General features: G+C 43.0%; 1 pseudogene; it reads right to left on the reverse strand.

Moving 5' to 3' along the window:
* Positions 1-3,361, reverse strand: part of LOC139716782 (uncharacterized) — a 28,427-nt pseudogene extending 25,066 nt beyond the window's left edge.
* Positions 3,362-7,896: the final 4,535 nt, after the last annotated feature.

The following is a 7,896-nucleotide window of genomic DNA, read 5'->3' on the forward strand; positions in this document are numbered from 1 at the left end:
TCTCTTTCTGTCTCTTGGAACTGAGCCAATTCATGCCTTCACTCATCTAGAATTTTGCCTAAGCTATAGATTATGTGGTCTGAATTCAGTTTGTTTCTAAGTGCTTTTGTCTATTTGTTTGTTGGTTGTTGAGATCTTTTTTTAGGGGGATGGAGGGTGCATTGTTTATCTATTCCATTACCTGTCTGGATATCAGGACCTCCTTCAGCAGACGGTGCAGCCGCCTCTGCTGGGTGAACCGATAGTCCTGGTACGTGGCCTTCCGGTGGGCCTGCTCCAGCTCGGCAATTTCTGGATTCATGAAGCCCGCCCTCAGTCTCTCCTGGAATGTCGCCAAGGGGTTGCCGAACTTGAAGTTATCCCCACCAAAGAGCATCCTACGTCAAGGAGGTGGAGGTTTGTCAAAACGAAAAGAACAAAGCATGGCATAAGTGACTGCCAGGCGGGACCAATAAACATTTGGGTTGAGCAACTCAATTTTTATAAGTTTGTCTTAACTGGAAGAGAAGTCTCTTCCTGCTGTCAAAATTTGGTGGTTTAAAACGCTGGGATTTTCATTGACACGCTGTACTTTGCACAGCATGCCTGAGTGACCATAATCTTTACATCCCCTTTTCTCCCTTTTCTGTGAAACTGCACCTCCTAACTCTCATTAGAGGTACTTTTGGTATGGGTTTGGATGGTCCCATTTGACAAGTTATACATGTACAACTACAGAGCTTACTCTTTGAAACCATGTTGAAGAGTGGAAATTCATTGTGGCCTACTTCTTGTGGGTTGTGAGCCAAGCTGTCACATCTGGCTGGCACTACATAAAAATGTGCCACTTGAAGGACTAGAACTCTCGAATGAGGGTCATTGTTACTCTTTTTTTATTGCCTTGTGATGTGTGTTTAAAGGGAAGGTAAACCCCAAGAGCAATGTGGATTGAGTGAAAGCAGCAGCATTAGTAGAACACATCAGTGAAAGTTTGAGGAAAATCGGACAATCGATGCAAAAGTTATGAATTTTTAAAGTTTTGATGTTGGAACCGCTGGATGAGGAGACTACTAGAGGTTATGACGTATGAGTAGACAACAATACCAAGAAAAAATAAAGAAAATTCTGCAAAAATCAATTTTTCATGAAAATTGCAAATTCCATCAACTTGATATTGACATATGTTAAGGGTAGCAATTATTCCCCCTGCTTTCTGAAAGCGGTTGGTCCATTGCTCTTTCATAATTCTAGAAAAGTGAATTTTTGTTTAATTTCCTTTATATTTTCTTTGTATTGTTGTCCACTCATACGTCATATCCTCTAGTAGTCTCCTCATCCAGCGGTTCCAACACCAAAACTTTAAAAATTCATAACTTTTGCATCGATTGTCCGATTTTCCTCAAACTTGCACTGATGTGTTCCACTAATGTCGCTGCTTTCACTCAATCCACATTGTTCTTTGGGTTTACCTTCCCTTTAACAATTGGCATGGTCTTCACTGGAGAGCACATCCAGTTAAGGTAACAAAAATACATCATGCACCTACAATTTGTAGTATGAAGTCTGAAAACGAAACTGACGAAAAATTCATATCACAAAGTGATGAAACTGTCCTTGGTTATTCACAAGATGACATATGACAGGCAGTCAAATTAAAGAGATAAAAACACACTCTAAGATAATGAATACGGTGCTGACAGCATCTGTTGATGGGGACAGATTTGCACAGTATTTCATGAAGGTGTTAATGTCAAAATGACATTGCTGATTGGAATGATATCATCACAAAGATCAATTTCATAATTTACCTTAGTGTCTCTTTCTTTTCTTCTTCATCACTGTCAGGGAAAGACGGCATGAGTCCAAGCAGTTTTTTCCTCTCTTCATCACTCAGTGACGAGTCCCACACTTTCTGGCTTAGGACATCCTTGAAAATCAGTGGCTGTAAGAGGAAAGTACAAATGAACTGAATCTTGAAGGAAATGAGTTACTGTACATAACATGCATACAACATTTACTTCAGCAAGTCTAATTTTTCACTAGTCGTGACTTCACGGCAATTTCAGGAGTGGTTAAATTCTTGATCATGGAGTACAGTACTGAATGGAGAAATGTATGCTTGCACGTCACATTCATGTCCAGATCAGAGTCAATAATTTTGCAAAAAATAAAAACCTCCCGAAATATTTGGTGGATAGAGTACACTACATTGTACAATTGTAGATTCTTGAAGCCACATTTGAATGTTCAAGACACACTGTACACATTGTACACTGAGGATTGCAATTTCTACTCCCAGAACAACATGACTACGATCCCCCATCCATAGAGATTTTTTCTCATCAGTCACTCGTCGGAAACACAGATTATTGCTTCCGGCCACCCACAGAAATGTATCGGATTGCAGTCTAACGAGTCCGATTTGTGTTGGTTGACTATCAGGTCGGTGTTAAACATGCCGGGCATGATCCAATGAGGGAAGATCGTCCAATGACGATCATGCCTGACGTGTCTGACACGTCTGACACTGACTTGATAGTCGACCAATACACGTCGGATTCATCAGACTGCGATCTGACACACTTTGGTGGGTGACGGGAAGCAACAAACTTTACTTTCAACGAGTGACCGATGGGAAAAAAAAATCTCAGTGGAATGGGGGTATAACACTGAACATATTCACAGGGAATCAATATCAGTGCTGCCGATTATAATTAAAGAATCAAAATCAAGAAGATTCCACACAGCAAATCATGAAAATACTTGAGTGTTACAAATGTACAAACGTACATGCATGCATCCCAATGGGCAAAAATAATTCTTGAATCAGAGAGATTCTTTATATTCTCTATGCAACATGAAGTATAAAGCATTTGACTAGGTCATTACCACCATGCTCGTACACTTGCAAACATGTAAGATATCTGCATCACAGACATCATTATCATCATCACCATCAGGGTTATCAATAGTCTGGGGCCCCACTTCATAAAAACTCTAACTTAAGATAGCAACTCTTGCTGGAATGGCAATTGTCATGGTAATGACAAGAATCCAGCTTCCTGATCGGCTGATGCTACTGTATTGAAAGTTGCCATTCCAGCAAGAGTTGCTATCCTTTAAAGAGATCATCTTTTATGAAATGGGGCCCTGACCTAATGTACATATACACCATTGTATGTTTATCATTTCTCTCAAGCACAGAAGAATAGTAGAGCATGTTTAATAAGGCAAAGAGCTTGGCACTCACATCTTCAATGAGATCCACTGGCAGCCAGACTTTAGCTTTCCCAAATATGCAGGGTTCAAAGGTCAAGTCCACCGAGTTGCGTCCATCACTACCTGACTGCTTTCTGGCAGTCTTCTCTTTTGGCTCAACCATCCTGGAGCAGTCTCTCAATTTTTCTCACCTGGAATGAACAGAACAAATTTGGTCTAATTCACACTCACAGTTAGTGAGTTACACTGTAACTAGACATCCACTACAGTTCTAGAGCTATGTGTACACACACACACAAGCTCATTTGTACACATACTATGTACATGTAGATACCATGGTACGAAAGATAGTATTTCTTCTCCTTTTCAACATTTGTAGAAAAATGTGATACACTGTACATGTACAATTAAGTTGGTAGTTCACTACACGCGTATACTACATGCTGTATACACCTATTGGGGCACTCCTTGTACACAGTTATACTGTGGGAGCGCCCTGAGTCAACGCAGCACTATCTCTGTACGATGAAAGAGAAACACAAATTTTCGCCCCTCTATAAGTTACGTAATTCATCAGCAAAAGGCAAGTACTTTTATACTATACATGTACAATTGTACATTACATTTCCTATCTACAGTTTGTAATTCTTACCCGCCATGCTAATTTCCAGACTGATCCCATGGTCTTGAAAAAACTTTTTTCTACGAGTCCATCTCCATTCTCCCCGTTCCTCCCGTACTTTTTCGAAAGAACCTTTGCAAGGCACACTGCGCATAGGCGATATGAATATCATAGGCGATATGAATATGCATGAAAGGCGCAATGTTTTTTGCCTTAAGACAAGGCCCTTTCGCTCTCAAGCTGTCGTGCCTAGCTGTGATCGCTTCTTTACTCGCCCAGAAAGCAACATAATACAGCGAGAGGGCCTTGTGAACAGCGAGAAGGCCTTTTGAAAAGGCTACATTGCACTCCGGTTATCATTGTTACCACATGTGCACAGATTTCAAATCCATCGAACGGAGCAGTGGTCATTCTCACAGATTCCTCTTGACCAGATCATCGATTTTGACAGAAAGGGACTATTGGAGGAACCAAGCATTCCCAGGTAAGTGTTGTCAACAGTTGGACTACATGCTCAAATTGAAGCAACATTTAGTACTTAAGTTGCAATTCAGGGGCCATACTGCCCCATACACTGTACATGACTCAATATCCTATACATATGTATGTGCAGCCTGAATTCTTCGCGTTTGGACTGGTCGCAGTTACTTATACTATCTATACACTGTATATACAGTAGGCATAGGGCCTAGGCCTACACAGACAATTTGGTGATTGCTGATTTTTTGGTATAATTACATTGTGTGTAGGGCCTGTTTATGAGCCAAGGCCAAGGGCTAGAAGCCTTACTCTATGGAAATAGCGTTCTAGGGCCTGAGCCCCAACGCAAAGCGTTGTAGGATTGTAGGATTGTAGGATTTTGGATCTGGGAAGGCGTAGCATCGTGGCTAAATTTCACCTTAAATACTAAAAAATGCATCAATTTCAATACTTCCCTATGTAGTCCAATTATTGACAACAGGATACGGGAAACATAATACATGTTGTAGTCCGCTAATAGCCCATTTCTGTCCAAATCGATGACTTGAAATGATTCGGTCAGAAAGGATCTGCGTGAATGACAACTACTCTGAAAGACGGATTTGAAACTTCTACGCTTGCACGAGTCGGTAGCAGTGTAGCCTTTTTGACCAGGCACTCTTACTGCGCGACATCGTGTGGCGTCCGATGGCTCTCTGCTGGTGTGGGCGCCTTTCACTTGAACCCTTTCGCTCACCACTACACAGCGCGCAGTGAAAGGGCCTTGTTCAAAGGCTAAAATCATCGCGACTCTCATGCGTATTCATATCGCCAATGCGCAAAGTGCCACACAAAGGTTGCATCGAAAGCCAAAGAATGAACAGGAGGTGTGGAGACAAACTCATACAAAAACGTCTTTTCAAGACCACATGGGATCAGTGTGGAAATTAACAAGTGAACGTATCGCTTATATAGACCACATCGTAGTATCAAAGGTAAGAAACGTATCTGTTTGCTGGTAAGATACGAAACTTATGGAGGTGCGAAAATTTGTGTTTCTTTCTGTTACAGAGATAGAGAAGTTAGAACTCTTTTGACTCAGGGCGCTCCCACAGTATACACAGTTGTGTTAAGGAGCGCCCCCGGGTTAGAGGGCCTACCCAGTCGAGTCACGAACCACGGCACGGTCACGGATACACACGGCCACAGAACCACAGGCACGGTGCTTTTGATGCTGTCGGTGATTTTCGTAAATTAAAATGAAACTAATTTAGTAGATAGTTAGACGTCTATTCACACACATGATTCAGTTGTATGTGGATCGTGGACCCCAGTCATCAGTCAGTGTGTACTCTGCAACGCTGACTCCACTACCCCATTGCCGTGTACAACAAGATAATGTCTCAAGAGAAAGAATCGGGTTCTTTTCAGGGCTTGGGTTGGTTTTGAACACCGTACATTTTACACACCCACAGACTTCTTGCACAATGCACCATGTTCACGATGTTCTTCAAGATTCATCATGTCAATATCCCACTTCCAGTGTACTATACACTGACTGTAATGCACTTGTCAATGTAATGACTCACCCCACTACCCCCGGACATGGGTGCGTCATTTCCTCGTTTGGTCCGTCAAATTTGTGACCCAGGTGTTCGTCATTTTGCCAGCTTTGTCCGTCAAATTTTTGACCGAGGGGTGCGTCAAAATCCCATCATTGTCGGTCAAAATTTTGACCGAGGGGTGCGTCATGGTACGTCACTTGGCTATGGAAAATAACACGCATTATTTTGAACCAAGGGGTGCGTCATGGTATGTCACTTGGCTATGGAAAACTGCACGCATTTTTGCACGCTACCAGTACCGGATACACGTACCGCGAGTGAAATTACAGTGAGCGCTTTCCCGCGGCAAGTGAAAATCAAAGTCGGGAAACCTTTTGGAATAAGAGGGAAAAATGCTCGCCAGAATCTGGCAAGCAAATAATTTAAAAGCCACCCTTTCTCCTTACATTTTCCCTCCAACAAACCCATGAAATCATGCACACTCAATCTCGAACCAGGGACTGTTCAAGCGATGTAACAACTTGTAGTTCAACCTTTACTGTCGAACACTTAGTGCCTATTGCATATTGCGATGCAACACCAACACACATTGCTATCGAAGAAAGTTCGTTTACATTCCAATACAATGTGCGTCTAAATAATGTTCTGTGGTGACAAAGGCGAATTTTTGACAGTAAAAGAAGCGGCAGCAGAAGAAACTGCCTGCCGCATGCCATTTTCTGCTCGCGGAATAGCCCGACCAGACGCGCGACGCTGAACCCCTGTGCGAATCTCTATGTACAGCGAGCGACTAGGCTGAGTTACTCGCGGGAATGCCGTGGCGTGGTGTGTACCTGCGCTGCGCTGCAGCAGTATGCATCCACGGCACTAGCAATGGCCGCGCACACACAGCGCATCTGCACACATTTATGTGATTGTCATGTATGGATTGCATGCACAGAATACATACAGTACTACTGTACGGAATATCGTAGCAGCAGCGTGATGTACGGTGAATGACGGTACAGTGCTTACAGGGCCATGGTAAGGGAAACTTGCCGAAACTTTTACAAATTATGTTTAAGAACCAAAAGAAAATGAAATTGCTTGAATAAAACGTATGCAAAAATCGTTTCAGTATTTACGGGGGTGCGTCAAATGTACCGAGGATGTCCGTCAAAAAAGTGACCGAGGTGTGCGTCACTTTCAACGTGTTGTCCGTCAAAAAAGTGATTGTGGTGTTCGTCACTTGCAGCGTTTTGTCCGTCAAAAAAGTGACTGTGGTGTCCGTCAAAAACCCGTGTGGTCAGTCAAAAAATGACCATGACGCACCCATGTCCGGGGATAGTGGGGTGCGTCATTACATTGACAAGTGCATAACCCCGGCCAAATATCTCGGCAGACACAGTCAGTGACCTTCTGAAGTACGATACGAAGTTCCTGTAAAGGCTGTAGCAACCATTGATGCTTACAAATAATACTCTTTCTACCCCCGCACAATCAGGATCTGGAACCACCTACAAGTGTGTAGACTTCTACCTCTTCTTGCAGTCACAGCACCATCATTAACGTTACATCAATTGCTGCTTTCCAGGAGGCCGCCGGCCGCCCTACCTGTCATCGGAGGGATGCAGCCTCCTGTTGTGGGATCCAGGCTAGTCTAAACCCAGCCCTGGATTTTACTTGCACAGTCACCCTTTTATTGCACATAGAAGGTCTACAACTTTCTCACTGTCACCTACTCTTCTTATTCTTACACTGTCACCTACTGCCGCACACCCATCCCAGTTTAGCTTTACGCTATATGGACAAGCCGCCATCCCCGCATCGGGATCCCCGCATCGCATCGCCATTCGTTCTTCCCAAGAACTGTAAGGAACTGGAATTCCCTGTCGTCAGAAATTGTTTCAGCGCCATCTGTGGGATCATTTCGAAACCGTCTAACGGTTGATCACAGTGGCTAGTATTTTCGTGAAATTTTCTGTGTGCTTGTATATATCTGTAAATAAATTGTATTATAATGTAAATAGCACCAGTCTGCAAGAATCTTCAGTCTATTGAAGGAGGCAGACT

The sequence above is a fragment of the Diadema antillarum genome, unplaced genomic scaffold (genome assembly GCF_040938485.1).
Source record: "Diadema antillarum isolate AM-2024a unplaced genomic scaffold, OU_Dant_1.0 scf00000007, whole genome shotgun sequence".
NCBI classification, from domain to species: Eukaryota; Metazoa; Echinodermata; class Echinoidea; order Diadematoida; family Diadematidae; genus Diadema; species Diadema antillarum.